Below are 23,705 nucleotides of genomic sequence, written 5' to 3'. Positions count from 1 at the left end.
GATACCTGGGACCTACCAGGCATCCAGCCTTGCTGAATCAGTGAGCTCCAGGATCAGAGAGAGACCCTGCCTCAAAAAAATAAGGTGGGGGGTGACTGAACAAACACTCAACAGCAGCCTCTACACATCACACAAGCATGTACTGCGAACCCATACACACACGTGCACACACACTCATAGAAAGAGGTGAGCTATGCAGAGGCCACACTGGCTGTCATGAGTGCTGTCAACGCCCACTCTCAGGCCCCAGTTTTAACTGTAATAGAAACATGTCAATCCTCTTTTCCAGGTAAAGCCATTTAAAAGTGAACGTTTGTAGTGTCCCACCCCTTCCCCTAGGGTAGGGTAGCCTTCATGGAGGTGTGTCACCTGAAAAAGAAGCCCACACTCACTAGTAGTCACTCCCCTAGCACCCCCTAGCACTGCACAACCGGCTCTTTGCATCTTCCCCAGGGACTCACGTGGGAGTGAACTCACGTGTTCTGGGTGTCTCTTGTCATGAGTCACACAGTGTATAGCCTTTTGTCTGTGTTACAGTGTGTATCTGTGTTTTGTTCCTGTCCATAACTGAGTTGTATTTCATGTTACGTATTACATGTATTTCATTCTATATATACTATTTGGGGGTGCTTTCCTCCAAGGTCCCTGTGTTACAAGCTTGGTCCTCAGGCTCTAGGTACTTATTGAAGATGCTATGGACCCTATGAGGAAGTGAGCCTATGTGTCTTCTACTGTGTTTTCAGCTCTCTGAGGCTGTGGTGCCACTGAGTCACACTCAGAAGCCAGACTTGAAAAGCCACAGTGTTTACGCCGGGCTTGGTAGTGCATGCCTTTAATCCCAGCACTTGGGAGGCAGAGGCAGGGGGATCTCTGTGAGTTCGAGGCCAGCCTGGTCTACAGAGCGAGTTCCAGGACAGGCACCAAAGCTACACAGAGAAACCCTGTCTCAAAAAACCATTGAAAAAAAAAAACCACAGTGTGACGATGTGGCTGACCACAGCACCTCCAAGCTGTCCTGTGGCCCTGGGCCTTGCGAGGGGAACTGCCCCTGGACACTGTCCCTTTCTGCAGCAGGAGTGTCCTGAGCTCCTCCCATTCCGGAAGCATCTGCTCAGTCATAGCCAACTGCTTTCATTTCTGGTTCTTTGTGCTGTGAACATTTCCTAAATCTGCACAGGAGGATGGGCAAGCTGGAGCTGGCATCGGGGCCCCTAGTCACTGGGTGGCTTGTGACACAGACATAATGGCAGGAAGCCCAGCCCTCAGGTGACTAAAGCCAAGGCCCTTGCATGCCCACCTTTCCCCTCCCAGGGTGTCCTGAGTGGAGAAGCTCCCCAAACAAGGCCGTTCGCACAGGGCTGCATTTTTGTTTCACTCTACTCCATGCAATGTCCTTCCAGAAAGTTCTTAGACAGCGTAGTGAGTTAGCAAGAGACCTGGGCCAGGCAAAGGTTTGGTTCTTCAGGACCACCCGCTCCCCCTACCCCGTGGGCTATGTGGGGAGCAAGTCCCACAGCAGGAGGACAGGGATACAGGCTCTGCTGCCCTGTCCCTGCCACAGACCCAAGCTCTACCCCGTGGTGCAGATGAAGAGGCTCAGAGAAAGGTGGGCCGCCTTGCTGAAGGTTCAAACCTGCCCCTCACCAGGAGTTCAGCAGCTCAGAAAATTAGTTGCTATTTCTGGGGACCCCCTAGGGCATAAGACCCCCTACATGTCCAACTAAGCCTCAGTCTGTGGCTCTTTTGACTAAGAGGCAAAGGCAGGGTGGCTAATATGTAGAACTGAAATAGCCAGCTGGTATTCAGTGGGCTTCCTTCTGTTTCTATGGAGAAGGTGCCTGCATCAGCACATAGTCGGGAGAAAAGAGGCCGCCTGTCCTGTGTGACCTTGGGATTGCTCACTCAACATCCCGGGTCAGAATCAAGTGGAGAAACAAGCCTTTTGCTCACCTGCCCTGTGGGGACATGGGGCAGAGCTGAGAACCATAAAGACAGTTTAGGGCTGGAAAAGAAATGGCCTCAGGGGTAAAGTACTGGCTATGCAAGCTGAGCAACATGAATGCTTATCCCCAGCACCATGGCGGCATGCAGGCCTGTGATCCCAGCACTGGGGAGACAGAAACAGGAGGGTCCTGGGGGCTTGCTGGCCAGCCAACCTAACTGAATGGACGAGAAAGCTCCAGGTTCAGAGAGAGAGACCCTGTCTCATACAACAAGGTCAGGAGAGCTTGGGGAAGATGCTTGATGTCATCCTCTGGCCCTAACACCCACGCACACATAGGTGCACCTGCACCCTTACACAAGTATGTGGTCCGTATCTTGTGGCCTGTCCCGGCCACCTCACATAGCCTTTCACCCAGGCTTCCCGCTGACATCCTAAAGTACCAGCCAGGTGATCATCAGGCTGTGGCTGCTTCTGAGCACAGTGGGACACAGCCAGCGTGGGGTGGTGACACAACCAGGCTCTGGTGTCTGCAAGAAGCTGTGACCTTTCTTCCTCTTGGCAAGGTCAGAGAGGTGGGTGGAGACCCTGCCTCTCCTCCAAGACCAGCCACTCACCTCTAGTGTCCACGGGTGTCTTCTGAGAAGTCTCTGGCCCACTATGCCCAAGATGGCCACGTGGGGAGGGGACAGTGACCAAGGCCCTATGACAACCAGTGTCTCATTGGCCTTTGAACAGGCCTTGGCAGGGGTTACCACTAGGTGTATCTGCCCAGGTCCCAGCATGCATCCTGGGAAAACAGATGGCTGGTACCCAGAGATGGAAGGACCTTCTCACTGTGGGCCCGGCATCCCTCAGTGCCCAGAGAACAGATCGATGCTTCCAGGAAAGCCTCCTCCCAAGAGGCCCGGGCCTCAGAGTGTTGTTAGCTTGCATTTCCACTGACCTAGTTCTGTGCAGAGGCTGGGGCAAGGTACAGATGGCAGGGAGTGGATAGCATCAGAGCTTTGCCTACCTCCAGGGCCTTGGGAGGCGGGGAGTATTGGAAGAGCAAGGCTGCCCAGAAAGAGCCTTTTCATCCCCGGACCCCTACACATACACCTCCTGCCTCTTGACCCAGCTTCAGATCAGGGATGAGCAGAGGAGTGCCTGAGGCAGGGAGTAGAGAAGATGCTCTATCTCAAGGCACACCTGGCATGTTATAGTCCCAGGTGAGGTCCTGGGGTTGCCAAGATGGCCAGGGCATAGGATGGCCCTCAAGGACAGAGGGATTGAAGAGAGTGCTGGGTCACAGCAGAAGGCTGTATTGGCCAGAGTTCTGGATCCTTGACCTCCCAGAATGGACCTAAGCCCATACGTAGCCTAAGACATAGGAGCCAGCTAAGACTGGCTGACTTGGCCTAAGGAGTCAGGACAGGCTGTGCAAAGGCCCTGGGGCCACTTCACAGTCTCAGAGAAAAAAGCAGAAAACTCAGGAAAAGTGAGTTGCCAAATATGGGGCGGGCTGACGTTGTGTAAGACTGAGGTAGCTCAGCACAGTCTTCAGCTTCCCCAGCCAGTGTGATCCCGAACAGCAAGACTCTGAGAGACAGCCCTGTCCATAGTCATTATCTGTGGACCTCTCTGTCCTCTGATGGGCTCTTCCACCAAGGCTCTTCAGTAGTTATACTTGAGGCATCTTTCTATCCCTGTGAAATGAGTGAGACAATAACAGATTGTCCCGTAGGGTTCCTTTAAATAGTCTACTTGTGGGCCTGTGAGAAATAAAGGCACTTGCTGCCAAGCCCAAGGACCTGAGTTCAATTCCTGAGACCCACATGGTGGAAGAAAAAAAAAAAACACGTACACACAAATAAATGTGATTAAATAGCCTACTTCCTCCTGCAGGCCTCTAGAAAAGGATGTGGGCGAGAAAGTCTCTGGACAAGCTCTCCTAAATCCAGTCACAAAGAGGAGTGGCATCCTTCCCAGGTGTAATCTAACACAGTCCAGCTTCCGTGGCAACCATGGGCAGAGGTGGCTGCCAACTTCTGGGGAGCACAGAGGCTGGCTGGAAATGGTGTGGGTCATGGGGTTCATGTTACCTGCTCATCACCCTCTCTGGGGAGGCACAACCGCTAGAATGGAAGACCTGGAAAAGGAGGTCACTGGGGACTGGGGGCTGCTGAGAAGTCATGGGAGCCTGCTGAGGGCAAGGCCCTTTGATCCCAAAATGTGAATGGATGAAAGATCAAGTACTGAGAGCCTTAGGCAAGTTCAGGGTCTGAGCCTCGGACCTGCAAGCAGTGGCAGCAGGGCCTGTCCAGGGAGGGGCCCTTACTGAGCAAACATTCCTGGTGCTCAAGGCACACAAACCTGTCACCTGAGGGGCCCAGAGCCTTGCCCCTTTGGGGCTGGCACCCCACAGGGTCACAGCAGCGGGGCAGACACAGAAGCCAGGACAGCTGACTTGTGGGATGAAGTGTCTTGAGGGCAGAGATAACTATCCGGTTTGAGCTGCTCTTTGTCTTGTAAAGAGTTCTGATGCTTGCCCTGTGGGGACTGCAGTCCTCACCCCAGGACAGGGACTGGGAAGGCCCAGCACCACCACAGTGATTTCAGGTCATCTCCATTGGCCATCAAGTCCCTCAGCCCTGTGCCTGTGTCCTCTATGAGATGGGGAAGGGGGCTGGGGGACAATCTTCAGGAACCACTGAGAATACTACACTGAAGGTATATGGTCACGTGGATGTGTGTGTCTCATGTGCATGCTCATATGGCATGTTTTAAGTGTGTTTAGATTTGTGCAGAGGTGTGTGTGTGTGTGTGTGTGTGTGTGTGTGTGTGTGTGTGATCTCTGTCATATATAACATGGGGAGATCTCCTGGCCTTCTGCTTCCCAACTCATGACCACTGAGAGGAGCCTCAGGTCTGCCCTAGGTCCAGGGTCCTCTCTGTCTATGGATGTGGCCACAGTGCCTAGCCCAGGAGCCAAGCATTACCTTGCCCAGGCTAGCCCTAGCCCAGGCCCTTCCAGCTATAGGGCCCCCAGGAGATATAATCATCCTTGCAGAAGTGCAGACATTCTGAAGAGACACCTGTGCCCCTCCCTTCAGCCATCAGACTGGTGGACCACAATGCATTAGAATTTCTGCAGGAGTCTCACACCAGGAAAGGGAAAGACTGAAGCCTGGTGCCAGCAAGAGGGGGAGCTTGTCTCCCAGAGAGATCTCACAGAGTTCTGAGAACTTGTCAGACCACCTTGCAGGAGAGACTGGAGCTGACAGTGATGGGTCAGTGACGGGCAGGACCACACCTTGACCAGGACTGCCTAGGAATGCACACCTCCTGCCCTCTGTTTAAGCCTGAACCTCATGTCCGGACCCTGAGGACAGACTTGGGAGTCTGTGGACCTCTTTGTCCCTCTTCCCAATGTGGCTGCACTGAATGACTCTTCTGTCTGCTTTTCAATGTTACTTAGCTGTTTAACTGGCTTTTAAGGACAGTGGCTGAGCCTGGCTGGTTAGGGCCACCTGGGCCCAGGCTCTGACCCTGACAGTTTTGATAACAGGCTCATGGGTGGAGGCCATTCCCCCAGAAAGGCCAGGGGCCAAAGGGGCAGCCTTCTGGGCACCCCGGGTTTTGTCAATACCCTTTTGTGTTTACCTGTCATTGGGTTCTGGTGACCACTGACACAGACCCTGCATGGAGGAGAGTGACTTCTCATGTTGTCAAAGAAAGGGTGGAAGGTTCTGGAAGGTTCTCAGAGGGCTGCCTGGGATTAGTCCACATCCTGCCCTGGGCTGACTTGGGCTTCAGCTGACCTCTGGTCCCTGCCCTGGTCACCCTGTGCCAACTGCCTGTGGCTCACTGGTGGTTCCCCTTGCCCCACCCCCACCTCTCTGTCTCCCTTTCCCTGGGCCTCATTGCCCATGGTTAAGTATTTGTTTACATAGTCCTTCTGGGTTGTCCTGCATCCCCCACTCCTCTCTGGGTACCACTGTGGCTGTCACTTCTGCATGTCTGCAGGCAGGGACAGGTCTCTATGGGAGAGAGTGCCACCTGCATTCCTAAACTGCAAGATAGGCTGCAAATAGGGAAGGATGGGGCATCTGGTGACCTGCGTCCTCTAGCCTGCAAGATAGGCTGCAAATGGGGAAGGATGGGGCATCTGGTGACCTGCGTCCTCTCTGTGCTCCCTTGGGTTTTCACAACAGCACCAGAGCTTGTGGGTGAATGGAGGAGGTGCTTTCCCCAGTATTCCAGCTCAACGCCTTACTGCTGTGTGACCTTGGGCAGGTTACTCAGTCTCTCTGTTCCTTAGCATCGATGTGGTGTTTATTTTGGTCCGCCTGCTGGGATCAACTTATGTCCCTGTCAGTGAGAGTCCTGCTGGACACAGAGTTGGCAATGGCAGGAAGTATTTGCCACAATCAATGAGCTTGCTGTGTAAGGAGGCAACGCATGAGTGGCAGCTGACAGGTGACAGTGCCGGGGACCCTGCGCTGTCACATGAATGATCCTTGAGGGCCTCGGAGGACTGTGACCTGCATGAGGGCTGAGCAGGACACGAGTCAGGCGTGGCCAGCTGAGCTGAACACTGCAGCCGGGGAGGGAAGGGCTTGGGAAGGCCCCGGGCTTTGTCCCACCCAGAGTTTCACACAGGTGGGTGACCTGGCTGATGGTCACCACAGCTACGTACCAGCCACTGGGCAGGCTCAAGCAAGGTGAGAAGGAAACCAGGACCCACTTCTGAGCCCTGGGCAGTGGGGGGGGGGGGGGGGTGTGCATGGAGACAGTGGGGAGGGGACAGGAGAGGTAACTCTGGAGTGGGTCTTGTGACAATGTCACAGCCCCTCCTGGCCCTTGCCCAGCCTGGTACCTGTGGCCTGGACTCCAGGCACTCACTGTCCCAGCCTGGATGTGGCCTATGAGTGATGGCTTATGCCCCTGTTCTAGAGACACCTGAGAGGAGCCAGCAGTCAAGGGCAGTTAAGGGACACAGGACTGCCGGTGCCTGCTGTGAGGGGCCCCTGCCTCTCCAGGGCTGTCCCCGGGATCGGCCACCAGCCGAGGGCCCTGAATGCACTGTCAGCTGCCTTACAGCTTCCTCTCCTGAGTTTAGCCATGCCCATGCCGGCGCTCACAGAGCAGCTCAGATGACCTGGGATCCTCTGAGAGCAGTGCTGTTACTTAGTTCCAGGCTTGTCAAAGGACAACACAGGTCCTGAGTCCCTCACCCAGAGCCTAGGGCCCAGGGGCCTTACAAAAGTGAAGCACAGACACCATGCATTATATCACAAAATTCGATGTCAGGGGCTGAGGAGACAACTCAGTGGGCAACGTGCTTGTCACGTAAGCACAGGGAACCCATGTAAAACAGCCAGGCTTGGGGCTAGAGAGAAGGCTCAGCAGCTAAGAGCACTGGCTGCTCTTCCAGAGGACCTGGGTTCAGTTCTCATCATGCACATGGTAGCTCACAACCATCTGTAACTCCGGGTCCAGCTGGAATCCAACACCCTCTTCTTGCCTCTACAGACACTGTACACATGTAGTATACATACAGACAAGCAGGGGTGCACGTGTGTGTGTGTGTGTGTGTGTGTGTGTGTGTGTGTGTGTGTGTATAAATAAAAATAATTAATTTTGTAAGTGGCTTAGTGGTGTGCGCCTTTAATCTCAGCGCTGAGGAGGGAGAGACAGGAGAATCCCAGGCAGTCTAGCTGAATCCGTGAGTTCCAGGCCAATGAGAGGCGTGTCTCAGAATGCAAAGTGGGAGATGCCTGAGAACCAGTACCTGAAGCTGACCTCTCACCTCCACATGCATGTACACACAGGCAAGCACACTCATGCTCACATTTAAAAATGTGATGTACAGGGTGTGAAACCCTATCCATCATGTATGCACAGCCCCAGCCAGATAACACCATATGACTCTTTTTTTTTTCCTGCTTGGGAACATAGGAGACTAGGCAGAGCAAGGACAGAAATCGAGGTACTCATGTCTGCTGGGGTCTCAGTGCACCAGCTGACTAATGGGAACATTGAAGAGAAACACCTTTAGTTTCCAGAGCTTGGTCCATGTGGGAACTTGGGGTGTAGCACTGTGGATCAGCCCTCTGGTGTGTACCTCCTGACATCACCCATGGCCTCAGAATAGTCGATAGATCCGCAGGCGCCAAGTGTTCAGCTCGGCCAGCTGGTGGCAAATGGCTTTCCATGGTGGCACTCCACTGGCCTGGATGGCCGTTCTCCCAACACCTCCACACCTGCAATGCCCAGCACTGGCAGTTCTTGCCATGGAGAAGTTTTCATGGGTTTTCAAAGGCATCTTGATTTGCATTTCCTAACTGTAGACAGACTGGAGTCTCTCTTTTGTTTCCTTGTTCTTTGGAGCTAAAGGTGGACCGAGGACCTGGTGCATGCTAAACAAATACTCCAGCACTGACCTACACCCCGGCCCTTGCTTTTAGGGGGAACGGGCTCTCTCTAGGCAGCTCAAGCTGACCTAGAACTTTCAATCCTCCTGCCTCAGCCTCCTGAGTGCTAGGGTTACCAGTGTGCACCACAGAGCCCAGGTTTTTTCTTGTTTCTGGGCTGCATACCCCTTTTTTCTCCTGTGACAGACTCCTGTGGTTTTCTCCATCCTGTATTTACTGTTCCTCTCCCTCGGCTTTGTATTCTTTGCGTGTCTGCTTGTTAATCCCTAGTTTATGTCCTCACTGTTTTATGACAGTCAGGTGTTTCTCATTTAGTGTGAAAGAATTTGTCAAACACTCCTTCCAGTCTTGTGACTGCTGGCTTCCTCTGAGACATTCTTTGGTACCATAAGGTCTCCAGGCTACTTTCCATCTTATTTTCCAGAAATTTCTTAGGCTTGCCTCTTGCTGTTAAGTGCCAAAGGGTTTGCGTTTCCTTTGTGTGCTGCTAGGCCGAGAGCCAAGTTCACTTCTTCTGCTGTGGCTAACACTAGACAGAAGCCACTTCAGAGGAGAAGAGTTCATTTGGCTCACAGTGTGAGGGTAACGGTCCATCATGGTGGGAAGATGTGGCAGCCAGCTGGTCACATCACATCCACAGTCAGGTAGCAGCGAGAGATGAGTGTTGGTGCTCAGGCTCACTTTCTCCTTTTTATTCAGTCCAGGGGCCCAGTTCGTGGGATGGTGCCATCTACATTTAGAGAGGATCTCCCCCCCCCCCATTAAACCTCTCTAGGAAAATCCTCAGTGACATGCTCACAGGTGTATCTCACAGGTGATTCCATGAAGACAGGCCATCACACTCAACGTTTCAGCTCAGTGTAGCTGTGTCCACATGCGGTGTGTTGGTCCGTGGGTCAAAGCCCTACCTTGGAGGCATCTGGACATTCCTCTCTGCCCACCTTCTGTGTCCACTTCAGGATTCTACTCCTTCTTGGCTCTTGGCTCTCCCATGTGTGTTTTAGAATTCGATGTATCAGCTTACACCAAAAGGCAGTGGCAGCGGCCCCAGCCCTGTCAGGGTTTGGGGGAAATGAGTGTCTTTGTGGCGGTGCCTGCTGAACCAGGAACGGTGGATTTCTCCACTCACTTCAGCCTCCTTCATGTCTTCCTTGTGACCATGGCCACCTGGAGCCTCCACAGCACTTATCATTTTTGTTATTATTCATTCCTTAAGACTTTAGCTACTGGGCAGTGGTGGCGCATGCCTTTAATCCCAGCACTCGGGAGGCAGAGCCAGGTGGATCGCTGTGAGTTCGAGGCCAGCCTGGTCTACAGAGTGAGTTCCAGGAAAGGCACAGAGCTACACAGAGAAACCCTGTCTTGAAAAACCAAACAAAAAAAAGACTTTAGCTACTGTTACTTCATGGATATTTTTTAACTCACTCTTGGCAGCTTCTGCTGAAATATCGAGAAGCGGCCAGCTGTGGAGTATCGATTCTGGTTCCTACCATCACCGTGCTGAATCCTCGAGTTAATTCTCCTATTTTATGTGTCGATTGTGCCTTTTATTGTCCTCTCTTTCCTCTCTCTGCCTGCTGGGTAGGGGAGTGAAGAGGGCGGGTGTCCTTGCGTTCCTGATCTTAAGATTTGATTTCCAAATTTCTGTTAATTTGGGTCTTCTTTTTCTAGAGTGCAGAGATGTCTCTGCTTAAGTTGAAAATAGATTTTTAATTTTGTTTGTTTGAGACAGGGTCTCACGTAGCCCAGGCTAGCCTCCCACTCACTATGAGGCTGACCTCCACTTCCTGAGTACTGGGATGAGAGCATTGCCCTTCATTGCCTGGATTACAAGTGGATCTTAAGTTTCCCCTTAAACTTGCTTGTTTTTATCATTTGGGAAGAGCACGTGGCTGGTTAATAACATCAATTGATTTTCCACTGGCTCTCTCACTGTAGAACCAACTGCTAATCTTCTAATCTAACACATTGGCTGAAACTTCTGCTGTCGTCGTCTTCCCTGCCTTGAGAATCCAGCCACTGCCAGCGTCTCAAGGCCACAGTCGGAGTGCTCTCATCCTGGGAAGATGAGCTTAGGTGGAGCCTGTAGAAGTGGAGCCCTCAGGGTGGAGCCTGTGGAGGTGGAGTCAGGATGGGTGGAGCCTGTGGAGGTGGGGCCACGATGGGTGGAGCCTATGGAGATGGAGTCAGGATGGGCGGAACCTGTGGGGGTGGGGGTCACAATGGATGGAGCCTGTGGAGGTGGGGCCACGATGGATGGAGCCTGTGGAGGTGGAGTCATTATGGACAGAGCCTGTGGAGATGGAGTCAGGATGGGCGGAGCCTGTGGGGGTGGGGTCACGATGGATGGAGCCTGTGGAGGTGGAGTCAGGATGGGTGGGGCCTGTGGAGGTGGGGTCACGGTGGGTGGAGCCTGTGGAGGTGGAGTCCCCTGCAGGCAGCTGGCTCAGAAAGCTTCCTAATCCTCAAGGGCTCTTTTGTGAGTTTTGTGGCCTCTGGTTGGCACTGACTCTTCAGGCCCAATTCCTTGTTTGGCTCCTCCCAGCCTTTCAAGGGCCCCAGGAGATTGTGTCCATGTCTGCCCCGGTCCCCTCTCCTTCCTGTCCCCTTGAGACTTAATCAACAATACCCAGTGTGTTTGAAGGGGGAGGTGACCCTGCCTTCTTACTCCCTCATTACAGCTGGAAGTGACCAGTCTGCCCTCCCAGGTGGTGTCCCCAGTGGCTCTGAACTCCAAAGGCCCTGCCCACTCTGGCAGCAGCTGGAGTTTAGAAGGCCTCCTTTAGGGTGGTGAGGGGCTGTCAGTGGACAGCGTGGGCCCAGAGCTGCAGGGTCCATGGGCTTCAGGACCCACTTTTCTCCAGGTTGCCTGGTCTGGGGGTCTGAAAGCATCTCAGAAAGGACATTTCCAGTGAGGCCTAAAGGTAAAAGGACTGCCACATGTCATGGTTTGGGTGGGAAGTGTCCCCACAGGTGCATGGCTTTGAACACTTGGGCCCAGCTGGTGGGGGCTATGGAACATTTAAGAGGTGGAGTCTCGCTGGAAGAAGTGGGTCACTGAGGGGTGGACCTAGAGGGGTAGAGTCCAACCTCACTTCCTGCCCCATCTCTAAGATCTGCTTCCTGATCTGCCGAGATGTGAGCAGGCAGTCTCCTGTTCCCACTGCCCCAGCCTGATGGCAGACCCTCAGACTGTGAGCCAAAACAACCCTCCTCCCTTAAAGTGCTTCTTGTCAGGCATTTGGTTGCTGTGAGGAGAAAAATAACCAGGTAGGCTCTTTCCTCAGCATCTGCGGCCCCACAGGGAGCCTGGCTGGGCTTTCCCAGATACTGTCAAACACAAATATGGCATGAACCCAGTGCTCTCTCGCTGAGCTTTTCCCCAGGCTAGACCTCAGCCATGTGCCCTCTCCATTCTCACCTATCACAGACCTCACTTCCTCTTCTGGGAGGCGCTGAGTCACCACACTGGAGGAGGTCCAGCTCCAGACGTCATCCTTGGCACTACAACAGGACATTGACATCTACATCACACTTAAGAACCATGAAATCAAATTACCACACACACACACACACACACACACACACACACACACACACACGTGCGCGCGCACGCGCATGCACATGCACACATGCACACAAACACAAATCGTGAAAGATAATTTTGTAATGTTTTAAGTAAGTTTTGGTTTTGTGTTGGGCTATGATCATAGCTGTCCTCGGCCACGTGCCCATGTGTGTGGGCTGGGCACACCTGCAGCAAAGTGAGCTGTGCTGAGGCCCAAGTGGGAAGCTGTCACTTCTCCTGCAATGGGAAGGATCAAGGTGAGTAGGTCACATCTGACATCTAGGACATTCTGTGTCCTGCACCTAGCTCCTGGGCCATCTGTCCCCATGCTGTGCCCTTGGAGTCCTAGACCAAGACTTTAGACCAAGTCGTTAGATCTGAGTGCGCAGGACCCCCATGGACAAGGGGCCCCATGTCTCTTTGCCTCACTTCACCCTCAGAAGTACTCTGGACCACACCCTTCTGTAATGGAATATTCCTTTAGGGACTGACCTGACAGCCAGGTGTCCACATCACCCCTTTCCACATCCTGGGTCTGCCTTCAGGAAATGAGACAAGGAAGTTACTCGCCTGAGGGAATGCTGGGGTCCTGCTAGGCACCCCTCGGGCCTTCTGAAGGCTGGCACATACTACCATGTGCCAGATGCTCCTTGGAGCTGGTCAGGGAGAAGACTTCCTGTGGCCACCATGACAAAGGCTGGCATGGAAGTCTTGCTCAGAGGTCATGGTTTTTTTAATCTGAGTGTGAATGTTCATGTATGTCCACTTGCATGTGAAGGACAGAGGTCAGTATCAGGGGTTTTCCTCTACTTCTCTCCATCCGATTTTTTGAAACAGGGTCTCTTACTGAACCTGGAGCTCATTCATTCAGCTAGGCTGGCTGGTCTGTGAGCCCCAGGGGTCCACCTGTTTCACCTCCTCAATGCTGGGATTATAGATGTGCATCATGGCCTAACTTTGTACATGGGTGATGGGAATTGCCCATGAGGCAAGCACTTTATGAAGTGAGCCTTCTTCCTAGCCCCTCATTCATAGTTCTGCAGGGCTGAAGTCCAAAGTCACAGGGTTGGACACTCCACAGGCTCCGGTGGAAGATCCTGCCTCACTATTCCTGCTTACGACAAATCCCCAGCATCCTCAGCACTCCTTGGCTTCTGGCCCCATCACTGGCCTCTCTCTGGGTGTGTGTCTCAGATAGTCCCTGCTGTGGTGTGGTATGAGCTCCAATCCAGCATGAGCTCATCTTTGTAGAGCATCTTGGCTATTTCCAGTGCAGGGCCCACTGTGAGGATGCAGTAGATACAAAACTAATGTTGACGCCATTCACAGGATAGGAAGCCTCGCCTACCTTGACTGAGTCTCTGCAGGGATCCCGTGAACTGTGTGGTTTTTCAGGGTACATGGACCGAGACTGAGACACACAGGCCTCAAAGTCAGCACCTCAGAGATACCAGCTTGTCTCAGAACAAGCTCCCATCGTATTATAAATCCATTTATTAACCTACAAGAATACCACAGATGGCGCTGGCATTTTTAACAGATGCAGGCAGACAGCTGATCGCGGGGTGCATGCAGGAGAGCTGGCACTAGGTTTCCTGGGGTGGTCTTCAAGGCCACCCTCATTCCTGAGGCTGACCAGGAGGCACCGTGAATCTGTTGTACCTTGCCAAGGAGGTGGCATCTGGGTGAGCCGGTGGCTGAATGGGTGAGAGGAAGCAGCAGCGGGCCACAGATACCAGAGTGGTGGCAGTGGAAGGTCCAGCTCCTCCATTTCCTGGGTCCTCTGTCTGCTCTGGGGGGGCTCCAGGCCTCCTCTGTCCTGTTGTTTGTTTAAGTTTATGTTCAAACATCTCCAAGATAAAAGTGAGCCCTTTTGGGTGGGGAAGGTAGCCTAGGCTGTTGTCCAGCTTAGTGTCCTCCTGCCTTAGCTTTGCAGGGACTAGGGGTTGCAGGTGTGTACTACCAGGTCCAGTAAAAATTCGCATCTAAAATAATGCAGTTTAGTACCCTTGCACTGTTGTTAGGTGACCAGTTTATCTGTTTTCAAAAGATTCTCTCACACACATACACAGTGACTCCCTGGACCCACAGAGCTGCCTCCCCACCCCTCCCTCTGCCTGACAGCACTGTGCAGGTGTCTCTGTGGACTTTCCCATCTCAGACATCTCATAGGAACAGACTCAACACAACATGTGATATTTCACATCTGGCTTCTTCCATTACTCATGACATTACTCATGACCATAGAGTGCCATCCATATTACAGTGTAGACAAGGACTCCGTTCCTTTTCGCTGTTGAGTAATAAATAGTTCACTGTATGACTTGCTTATCTGTTGATCTGCAACGGGCATTATCAAAAGGACAGCCAGAGTAATACCATTTCCAAGAATTTTAATTTTTGAGCAAACAGTTGTTCCATGAGTCAGGCAACCAACGCAGAGCGGTTCTGGTTAAAGCTGAGCGTGGGGGATAGACAGTCCACAGACTCAGTGGAAGCAGAAGGAAAAGGCCCTCTGCCTTGTGCTTTCACAGCCGCCCTTTGTGGTCGGACCCATCTGAGAGCTGCTGGGTTAATTGTGAGCGAGGGGTGTTCCCGACTGACTGGCGTGAGCTTTGCTCTTCTTCAGCCTAGACAGTTGCCCAAGTCACCTCTCACACAAGGTCAGGGACAAAGCCCTGGCCTCCCTGATTGTGATTCTTTGGATCTGTTCTGCAGCTGTCTTGCATCAAGTTGGCTGGTTGAAGGACCAGCTTTCTGTGGGTACAGAGGGCTCATGGCCTGGGCTTACTTTCCAGGCATGCTGCATCACAGGGCCCCGATATACCCCTGAGGATGAGGGAGTTAGCAGGTTAGCATTACAGGTGTGACCCTGTGCATCAGAGCTGTGGACACAGCCAGGACCACATAGGAAGGCTGGAGTGTAGCTGCAGCCTTGGGCTGACAACTGTGAGAGTCTCCTCTATGGCTCATTTTTACCCAGTGGCCAGTGGCTGCTGCAAGGCAGCTGTAAGTAGGACACTGAGATTTGGGAGGGTCCAGCATTTGAAAACGATGAGAAAGTCAGCACCCGGAGAGCTGGGTCACACACTTTACTATGGACCCTATCTCCATGCCTGCAGCCAGCAGCTTCCATGAATGTGTCACTCATTGGTGTACCACTGCAGCCTGGAACAGAAAATGAGGTGTGACCATTGAATGTTTGTGTGCATGGATGCATGGATGGGTGCATGCATGCATGAATAACTGGATAGATGAGTACATGAATGAATGAATGAATGAATGAATGAATGAATGAATGAATAGATAAATTCATGAGCTAACAGATGCATACATGCATACATGAATGCATGAAGGAGTACATAGGTGGGTGGGTGGATGGTTGTGTGTGCAAGCATGAATGAATGGATGGGTGGATAGTGTACTGGCTGGTTTTGTGTGTCAATTTGACACAAGCTAGAGTCATCAGAGAGGAAGGAGCCTCAGTTGAGGAAATGCCTCTGTGAGATCCAGCTGTAAGGCATTTTCTCATTTAGTGATCAATGGGGGAGGGCCCAGCCCATGGTGGGTGGTGCCATCTCTGGGCTGTTGTTGGTCCTGGGTTCTATAAGAAGGTGGACTGAGCAAACCAGGGGAAGCAAGCCAGTAAGCAACACTCTTCCATGGCCTCGGCATCAGCTCCTGCCTCCAGGATCCTGCCCTGTTTGAGTTCCTATCCTGACTTCCTTCAGTGATGAACAGCAATGCTGAAGTGTAAGCCTAATTAACACTTTCCTCTCCAACTTGCTTTTTGGTCATGATATTTCATCACTGCAATAGAAACCCTAACTAAGACAGACATACATGCAGACAGATAGATGCATGGATTAATATATGAATGTATGAATGAATGAATGGGCAGGTGGATGGATAGGTCAATACATGAATAAATGCACAAGTGGGTAGATGGATGCTTGTGTGCGTGCCTGAATGATTGGGTATATGAATGAATTAAGCATACATGAATGAATGGATGGATGAATTAATGGGTGAAGAGATACATGCATGCATACACACATGGATAGGTGGATACATACATGTGTATATGCATGCATTAATGAACTAATGACAACAACTAGTTTTTCAGCTGGGGCCTGTCCCTCTGACAGCTCCTCTGGCTCCCTATTTGGTTCTTTACCCTCTTCTCATGACAAAGGACTCTGGCTGTAAATTCTGGGAGGCCTGCCCAGGACCAGAAGGGAGACAGTTGTCAGTGAAGGATGATGCACTTTGGTTTCTCATCCTTCTGTTCATGCCGTGAACTGGGAAGTGCACCTGGCTTTGCATGCTACCTTGAGCTCCCAGCCTGCCAAGACCTGTCACTAAGAAAGAATCTGATGTTGTCACAGCCTTTCAGCTTATGCAAGATTGAGGGGTAGGGGAGTCTCCTTGGGCTCTACCCACACTCTCAGGGTCTCCTCCCTAGAATCAAGAGCCTTACTTAGCCTAGTGTATTTCAAGGCAGCTGCATGGCCAAGGTCAGCCCCCCATCCCCCAAACACCTGGATCCCTGGATCACTAAGTGTTCCTTATCGGTGACTATGAGGGTCCAGCCCCTCGATAGTCCCCTCCCAGCGTCCAGGAAGAATCTATAATGAGCTGATAATTAATCTTTGAAGATAAGAAGTGAATCTATGTACACAAAATTCCTTAGTCCATACACTTTATTATTCTGTCAGTTTTCTCTCTACAAGTTTATACTCTGCTCTCATTTTTAGCTCCTTTCTTTCCCAATTTCTCTTTACATTTATCTGTTGTCCCCTCCAGGTTCTATCTTAATTCCTTCATCTAGTTCTGTCCCTTCTAGGTTCTCATCTATCTAGTTCTTCCCCCTATCAGCTCCTCTCCCGTCTCCTTCTCTCTCATCTGGCTCTTCCTCATCTTGTTCTTCCCCATCTGGCTCTTCCTCATCTTCCATCTCGTTCATCTAGTACTCTCTTCTAGCCCTTCAACCTAGTTCTTCCCCATCTCAGTTTGTTCCTCTCAAGTTCTTACCCATCTAGTTCTTCCATTCTCTTTTCTCTTCTCTGTCCTCCGTTCTCCATGGTCTACCTAAATCTCCCAGGAATCCGTTATCGCAAGCCCCTGGTCGAGCAAGGTCACCAGGCTTGAATTCTACAGGGTCATAAAGGCAGGTAAGAATTTTCCTCAGGCAGTGACCACCAGGCTTTCTCTTTTTTTGGTTTTTCAAGACAGGGTTTCTCTGTGTAGCACCAGACTTTCTTTTACAATCCAAAATGGGAGTGGTAAAAGAGAAGGTCAAGTGAGTGCTAATGACCGGTTAGTATATCAAAAAAGGGGATCTATGTGCTCAGTCTACATTCCTAGAAGTGGTTAGGAAAGAAGTTAGGGGTCTGTTAGTAAGGTTGTATAAGAAAGGAGGGTCCAAGCTAAACTGTGTAAAGCTATTATTTAACGTCCACCTGGCCTAGGTGGTGTCTCCTTGTGGAATTTATCTTAAATCAGGAGACTAGCATGTGAACTGTTATCACTGTTAGTCCCTGAAAGTGGCTAAGGGAGATCTCTGATTCCAGAGAAAGCCTTTCCTGAGGCTGTTCTCCAAATACCTGGAACGTGTATGTCCAGAGAGTGATCAGTCCACACTGTTAGCCCTTCCTAGGGAAAAGTCAATTGGGGAAACTATGAAGGCACACATGATTTTCATAACAGAAGACAGCTGATATATAACAAGCCAAGTAACAACAAAAGCTCCTTGGAATTTGGCTTCCTCTGGAGGAATTCCCTGATCCCTCCAGGTAGTGACTTTGCCATAACCAGCTGAGTTCTTATGATATATTCCTTCGGCCCGCAGCAGTTCCTCACTGGCACAATCAGGAGCAATGACCCATCCCTGCCCCGCCATCCTGCCCCGCCACCCTGCCCCTCCCTCACCACCTGTCAGCAGATCCCCTCCTTGTTCCCTCTGAGGTGCTGACTGTGAAATAGTGTGAGCACTATGTGCATTCTTGTTGGAAATGGCGGGGGAGAGGGAACTTTGAGGGTCAGCAGTGGTGAGCTCAGACCTGAGGTGTGGGAACAAAAAGATAGACACCCCCAGTTGTGGGGACCCCTGCAAACATCACAGCTAACAGCATTGTTCCACAAGAGGCGAGAAGGAAGTCCAGTTCAACACTATCAGTAGCTGGTGTTGGTTCAAACTTGAAGAGTCTGACACCGAGTAGTTTGCTGTAGGCACATGTCTTAGTTAGGGTTTCTGTTGCTGTGAAGAGACACCATAACTGCAGCAACTCTTACAAAGGAAAACGTTTAATTGGGGGCTTGCTTACAGTTTCAGAGGTTCAGTTCGTTGTCATCATAGTGGGAAGCATGGTAGCATGTAGGCAGATGTGGTGCTGAAGAGGTAGCTGAGAGTCCTTCAGCTGGATCTCCAGGCAGCAGGAAGAGTGACACTGGGCCTGGTTTGAGCATTTGAAACTTTAAAGCTCACCCCAGTGATATACTGCTTCCTCCAACAAGACCACACCTACTCCAACAAGGCCACACCTCCTAATAGTGCCACCCACTATGGGCCGATGGGGGCCATTTTCATTCAAACCACCACAGCGTATTTAAGCACAGCACAATTTCAAAAAAAAAAAGTTTCCTGGTGAAAATAACTCGAACCCATGTAGACAACAAAGTTAAAGATACGATTACATCGGAACTCTGTAAAGTCCATGTGACATCTTTCGTAAAGATACGTTCTACAGATTAACTGGGAGGTAAGGCTCAAGGTAAACAAAATCAAGATAAGGTTCTGGGAGAGAAGAGCACTGTAGGCTGACTAAGATAGACAGGCTCAAGATACAAGTCTAGGGGAGCCAGGGGGGTCTCCAGCCTTGACCATTCAGATAACACAGGTCACCAAGCTATTAACCACTTTCATTCCCAGCCTTCTGTGTGGAAAACAGGTTATGCATCTCTCTCTTTGAAGAGACAACCTTGTGTGTTTAGCATTCCTGGTTTCCCTAATACCTATCTGTGAACACAAGGACCTACATGCCTTCTATAGCCAGGGTTGGCCAGGAGCCATATGTCATGGGATGAGGCCCCAGAAAGCGTCTAGCTTCCCGCACAGGGTCATTCTTCCTTCTGCTGAGCAGACAGACCCTGGTCAGAATCAAAGCCAGTCCATGGTGGTCTGGGTTATGTGCAGAGGATGAATGCACTAGAGAGGGTGTGATTAGCAGGGGACACAGAAGTGGATACAAAGTCCACACTGTGGCCAATGAGGCCTCAGGGCTACTGCAAATGGGGGCAGAGAGAGGATGTTCAGGTCTAGGGCAGCTTTTCTGGAGAGATGAAAGCAAATGTAGCTTATGGCTGGGCTGAGCATGTGAGCAGCAGGTGGGAGGTAAGAGGTGTGGCCTAGCTAGGTCACTCAGACCCCAGGTACTGTGTGGTGCTGGCCATCTCTCTGAACAACACGCAGCATTGCGTGGTGGGTGAGACCATCAATTTTCCCAAGGATAGGAACAGCCTTGGGGTCTGCAAGAGGCTCCTAGCAGCAGGCCACAGGGTGCACAGTCTTCAGGTCTATAGTAAAGGTGGGAACCTGGACTGCTGAGCAGATGGTCTGAGTCAAGGTGAGCAAGGAGGACTCCAGGGTACTCTAGACTTTTCTCCAGAGCATCTGGGGCTCAACCCTGCTGAACTTGGGCTTCACAGACTGGCAGTGTCTGTCCTTTTCAACATCTGGGAAACTGATACTGTCTAAGGTCCCAGCACCGCCGCTCAGCTCCCTGGGAGTCTGGACATGCAGATGCTGGTGTTACATGCTGGCCCTTGTCCCACCCCTGAGCCTAGCCTCTCTCTCTCCTTGGTATCCACTTGCCTTCTCAGCCTAAGCTTTCTCCCAAAGGCTTCTCCTGGCCTGGCACTGGGTGGACACCCTTAGTCAAAGCTGAACTATTATCAGAATCCCCGAGGGTAAGTATTGTATCAAGAAGAGAGATGGTTTCTCAATGCTTCTGGAAGCTGCTGGTACCCACTAGTCTAGCTAGCCTCTGCAGTTAAGGCTCCAGACCCCACACTGGCAGAAAGACATGGCCTGTGTGCTGAAGTGTTGGCCCTACATATCCCCCTACCCAGGCCCAGAATGACAGAGTCCTAGGGTCTCAGTAGCCACCACAACAGCAAACAAAGCCAAGCTATACTAAGGCTGAAAATGGCCTCAGGCCTAAAGAAGAGGAGGCTGTTTTGAAAGGTCTAGCTAAGACATCCCCCAATGCTGTCCTTGGTCCACGGCAGAAAACTTGTCCAATCTCTTGCTTCATGAACTTCTCTTGATACCTCTCATCACCCACATGTCCCCATTGGTGACAGCACACAGAACCTAGATTGTCTGACGGAAGCCATACCACCTGTCCCCAGGCTCCCAGCCCATGCTGTGTGTGTGTGGTTTAATTTCCCATTGCTGATTGGAGATGGCTGTGGCTGACCTCTGGCCACTGACAAGAGCTGCAGCATGGCGGAGTGTTCACAGATCCCTCCTGGTGTCCCCTGGGCACCTAGGCCACTCATTGTACAGGATTGAGCCTTTCCCTAACACCTCATTTACAAAGGAGTCAATGGCAAAAATGTCTGCAGTAAGGTCACGCCACGCCTCAGCACTGGGCCTTGGTCCCGTCAGCACCCATGCTCCTGATGAATAACATACACATAATTCTTCTGTGCTCCTGGAATGGGACAGGGTCCCATGGACTAAAGGCAAAGTGTGGCAGGTCTGGTCCATTCCCAAGACTCCAGGGAAGGCCCATTTCCTCCCTGTCTGAGTGTGCTTTCTATTGCTGTGACAAGCACCACAGCAAAAAGCAGCTTGGGAAGGAAAGGGTTCATTTCCGCTTCCAGCTGACACTCACTCCGTCATGGAGAAAAATGAGGCCAAGAACTCAAGGCAGGAGCTGAAGCAGAAGCCTTAGAGAAGCACGGCTTACTGGCTTATTTCCCATGGCTTGCTCAGCCTGCCTCTTTTATAGCATCCAGGACCACCTGACCACCAGTGGTGGGTACCACCCTAAGTTTACTGGGTCCTCCCACATCAATTATTAATTTTTAAAAATGCCCAGCCACTTGCCCACAGACCAGTCTGATAGAGATTTTTTTTTCATTTGAGGTTCCCTCGTCACAGATGGCTCTAGCTTGTATCAAGTTGACAAAGAACCAGCACACTGGCCTTCCCCAGCCCTAGGGGGACTTGTATGGTCTGTGGATAACTCTAAACACTAGCCTGAGGCTTGCAATACTAATTTATGGGTAACAGTGTCAACTACTGTGTCCAACCTGCATCCCACAGGCCACAGGCCACCCAGGATAGCTATGAATAAGAGTCCCAACCCAAAGTTGTAAACTTACCTAAAATACTGAGAATTCTTCATGATTTGTTTTTGTGGCTCTAGAGCGTGAACTTCTACCTCCGCCGTGAGGACCAGCCTCCAGCAGTGCAGGGCTCAATGGGGCTCCACAGAGTCAGCCAACTAAGACTTTTTTTATCTGAGGGAGTAAGGGGAAAGACATACACACACTCTTTCTTGATGGTTTCCTTCTGACTTTTTCTTTATTCTCATTTTTTTTCTCTACATCTTTCCTGATGTGGTCTAGAGAAACCAAAAGGTTAGACATCCCTGAGTGGAAATCACCTAGAGACTTGTAACTTCTTTGAGCTTTGGTGGTATGCCCAGGGTCTTGGCTAGACCTGGCCCACTCACAGCCTGCAGAGGACTGTCGCCCACAGCCTTCCAAAGGGACAAGAGCCGTGGAGTTGCTCACCCACAGATAGACACATCCGGGTATGTTCTGCCTCTGGGTAGACATGAGTCTTCCGGATGACAACTGCCTCACTGGAGCTCAGGTTCTGACATCAGCACCCTTTGCTAGGTGTCCCAAAGCGGGCTCTGAGTCACTCTTCCTTCCTCCATTGACTGGGGATTATAAGTCTGCTCAGGGGGTGTCTGGACTCCATGGTTTTAGTCTCCAGATAGAGAGAAGAGGCTGTGTAATGGAAGTCTGGGGCAGAGCCAGGTGGACTGCAGGATTCAGGCTTACTGCCCAAGCTGGTCCCGAGAGGAAACCTCCAGTATGACAGGTGAGGGACAGCACCTTCAAGTCTCCATGGTATCCGAAGCTGTCCAGGGACCTGAGTAAAGATGACTGTCATCCTTCCTATCTGCATGGGTACTTCATTTATAGCAACGTACCATATTCTCTGGACCCTTGGCTCGGTCCTCAGCACCCACCCATGGATCACCTCAAGTCCCTCCCCCCACCCCCAAGTGGATGACACCACTAACAAGAAAGTGAGGCCTGAGGAGAGGGCAAAAGCTTATTCTAGAGACTTCTTTGAAGCCGCACAGTGATCTTAAATATCCTCTATTTAAGCAATAGAACCGAGACCCTGGCCCCTGTTCTGGCTGGTGGGGTACAGAGGCAAATGTGAGTCCCTGGCTCCAGTCCTATGCTTTCTGCTGACACTGAGGCCCATCCTGAGGCACAGGGTCCCACCTGCCACCCCTCCTCATGAGAGGGACTCCCACTAGGCCTCTGTCAGGGGTTCAGTTCCCATGTCACCTCTATCCCCATCTTCTCTGTCCCCAGCTATGTCTCTGGTACCCACTAGGGTAAAGACTTTGAGGACATGGGTCATGTGGACCCCAGAAGACAGCACCCAGACTCCCAAGTTTCTTTCCCAGAATTCTGCCACCGTTTGGCACTCCGGACACCTCATTCTGACTTGGATGACGCCCAGAACAAGCAAGCGAGTGAGCGAGCATTCACGCATTCATGTCTCCCTGCTCTGGACCGTGGATATGGTGTGACCAGCTGTTGAAGCACCCTGCCTTCTGGTCACCGTTTGAGGGTCCAGTCCACGGTGGGGAAGGCATGGCAGCGGCAGCAGGGGGCAGCTGGTCACACAGGAAGCAGAGAGAGATGGATGCTAGTGCTCAGCTCCCTTTCTCTTTTATTTACCCTGGGACCCCAGTTCATGGGATTATACCACCCATCTCCAGGGTAGATGTTCCCTCCTCCGCCAGTCCAATCTAGAAACTTCTTACAGATGTGCCCAGTGGTTTGTTTCCATGGTGATTCTACATTCCACCATGTTGACGGGCATCTTTGCCATCACAGGAAAGGTGCTGCTGGCCTTCATACTAGACAGTCCTTATGGGCAGAAAGGATAGCCACTTGCTGGGTGTGATAGTTCATGCCTTTAATCCCAGCACTCAAGAGGCAGAGGCATAAAGGTCTCTGTGTTTGAGGCCTGCCATTATGTAGGCATAATGAGTTCCAGGCCAGCCAGAGCTACATAGTAAGACCTTGTTTCCAAAAAGAAAAGGGCGGAGGGGAGCAGCCACATAAATTCCTTATCAATGACCAAGGATAATATATTTGCTGAATGAATGAATGAATGAGTGAATGAATGAAAAGGAGATAATAAGCCAAAAACTGTATTATAAGGAATATGGCAGAGGTAGGCATCCTGCCTGCCAGCCTATGCTCTTGTCTCCAAAGCCCCTCATTGGAGCCTCCACTTCGGGGACACGAGATGTCTTAGGCACTGTTCTATTGCTGTGAAGATGCACCATGACCAAGGAAACTCTAATAAAAGAATTTTAATTGGGGCTTACTTGCAGTTTCATAGGATCAGTCCATTATCATCATGGTGGGAGCATGGTGAGGACATAGTGGAAGCATGGTTGGGGCATGGTGGAAGCATGGTGGGAGCATGGTGGGAGCATGG

General features: G+C 51.3%; 1 protein-coding gene across 1 annotated transcript in view; it reads left to right on the top strand.

Moving 5' to 3' along the window:
* The window catches only part of LOC131903476 (SH3 and multiple ankyrin repeat domains protein 2-like), a 398,315-nt gene that overhangs the window by 319,939 nt on the left and 54,671 nt on the right, over nucleotides 1-23,705 (top strand). The gene's annotated exons all lie outside the window — the stretch shown is intronic.

Source organism: Peromyscus eremicus, chromosome 1, assembly GCF_949786415.1.
Source record: "Peromyscus eremicus chromosome 1, PerEre_H2_v1, whole genome shotgun sequence".
Classification (NCBI taxonomy): domain Eukaryota; kingdom Metazoa; phylum Chordata; class Mammalia; order Rodentia; family Cricetidae; genus Peromyscus; species Peromyscus eremicus.
Note: the sequence above shows the minus strand (reverse complement) of the source record. Positions and strands in the feature narration are given on the sequence as shown.